This window comes from Triticum aestivum, chromosome 6D (genome assembly GCF_018294505.1).
Source record: "Triticum aestivum cultivar Chinese Spring chromosome 6D, IWGSC CS RefSeq v2.1, whole genome shotgun sequence".
Lineage (NCBI taxonomy): Eukaryota > Viridiplantae > Streptophyta > Magnoliopsida > Poales > Poaceae > Triticum > Triticum aestivum.
In genome coordinates, this window is record NC_057811.1 from 184,123,047 (window position 1) to 184,125,385 (window position 2,339).

A 2,339-nucleotide genomic window follows, 5' to 3' on the forward strand; every position below is an offset into this window, starting at 1 on the left:
CGGCAACCCCGCGCCCCGGCGCACCGCCGGCGCCGGCGCCGCCGCGTCCTCTCCCCGAGGCCGCGCCGCCCGCCACCGTCCTCCTCCACTCTCCCATCACCGGCCGCCGGCCTCCCCTTCCTCCCGTCGCCGGAGACGAGCGCCCACGGGCCCGAGCCGATCGGATCTGAGATCCACTGTATGCGTTGACTTCTCCCGTGCCCGATTTTTTTCTCCAAGTCCTGGATTTGTTACAGCATATACTCATGTTCGATAGTGCATAACTCCTTGCATGTAGCTCCGATTCGAGCGTGTAATATGTCAAATTGTTCGTCTCGCGATGCTCTACGTTTGTTCAATTGCACCATGTTCATTAGAGGTCATCTTGATGCCCAAATCTCTGTTGCAAGAGGGCTAGTTGCTGTTATCTGCTGGTTCTTATCAGAACTTGGAGATTTGTCATTTTTGTATCATTTAATCTGTGCATCTTATGGGCATGAGCTCCACATGTGTTTTGTTGTATGCCATGCCATCTTTCCAACGGTGTATGCCATGTATTTTTGTGATCTCTGTGGTGACTAGCACAAGCATGCAAAGTAGGCTCCGTAATGTTTCTGATTTCAGGGACAGTGATTTCTCTAAGTCCTTGTCTGCTGTTATTTCGTTGCCATGTAAACTTGATGCTACAGAGAGATCCATGCATATTTTGGTGATGTTCAGTAAGGATGTTTTGTAGATATTGTTGTAATTGATCCATTCCTGCCCTTGTTTGAAATTATGGAGTGCCACAGCTTTCCATCCTCAAACTAGTGACCAAGTCGAGCGAGTCAATCAAATTCTTGAAGATATGCTCAGGGCTTGTGTCATTTCCTTTGGCATGAAATGGGAAGATTGCCTTCCATATGCTGAATTTTCCTACAACAACAGCTTTCAAGCAAGTTCGGGCAAGGCCCTGTTTGAGATTCTCTATGGCAGAAAGTGTCGTACTCCTCTCAATTGGTCAGAGACTTGTGAACGCCAACTTCTTGGCAATGACTTAATCACTGAAGCTGAAGAAATGTGTAAAGTCATCCGTGATAATCTCAAAGCCGCGCAATCGCGACAGAAGAGTTACTATGATAGTAAGCATCGTGATTTGGCTTTTGAGATCGGAGACCATGTCTACCTCCGCGTCTCTCCAATGAAAGGCACTCGTCGCTTTAGTATCAAAGGGAAGCTTGCCCCTAGATACATGGGTCCTTTTAAAATCGTTGGCAAAAGAGGCGACCTCGCCTATCAACTTGAGCTTCCTTCCAACTTCGCGAACGTGCACGATGTGTTCCACGTGTCACAGCTCCGCAAGTGCTTCAAGACGCCTGAGCGCACTATCAACTTCGAAGAGATTGACCTCCAAGAAGATTTGTCTTATCATGAGGACCCCGTTGCTATTCTTGAAGAAACTGAGCGCAAGACTCGCAACAAGTCAATCAAATTCCTGAAAGTGAAGTGGTCGCACCATTCCATCCGGGAAGCCACCTGGGAACGCGAGGACCATCTCCGTTCCGAATATCTGGAGTTCTTTCAGTCCTAGATCTCGGGACGAGATCCTCTCGTAGTGGTGGAGTGTTGTAACACCCCGCATGTAACTTGCCATATTTGTAACTCCGACTCTTGCCATTTTCGGCTATGTGCTATGATATTCCCTCCGTGGTCGGGTTTTGTCTTTCGTTTTGCATTTTGTCATGTCATGCTTTTTCATATCATGTCATCATGTGCATTGCATTTGCATACGTGTTCGTCTCATGCATCCGAGCATTTTCCCCGTTGTCCGTTTTGCAATCCGGCGCTCCTATCCCGTCCGGTGCACCCCTCTTGTTTTCTTTCGTGAGCGGGTGTCAAACATTCTCGGAATGGACCGAGGCTTGTCAAGTGGCCTTAATATACCACCCGGAATCCACCGGTCAAGTTTCGTTCCATTTGGAGGTCGTTTGGTACTCCATCGGTTAACCGGGCATCCGCAAAGTCCATTTGAGTGTCCAGCAAAACCCCCCTCAAAAACCAGCCCAAAACCCACCAAACTCTCCTCTATGCTCTAGGTCGTTCGATCACGATCGTGTGGGCGAAAACCGCACCTCATTTGGAGCCTCCTAGCTCCCTCTAGCTATAAAAGAGCATCCCCTCCCGTATACAAATCGCAGTCCAAACCCTACCTTCTTCCACCTCGCGCCCGGACATTTTTCCCCGCCGCCGGACGTGTACGCCGCCTCCGCCCGACGAATCGGGGGCCGCTACTTGTCGCCGCCGCCCTCTCCACCGCGCCGGCCCGCGGAGCCCAGGGAGGGCCCGCGCGAGCCCGCGTCTGCCCCGCCGCCGTCTGCCTC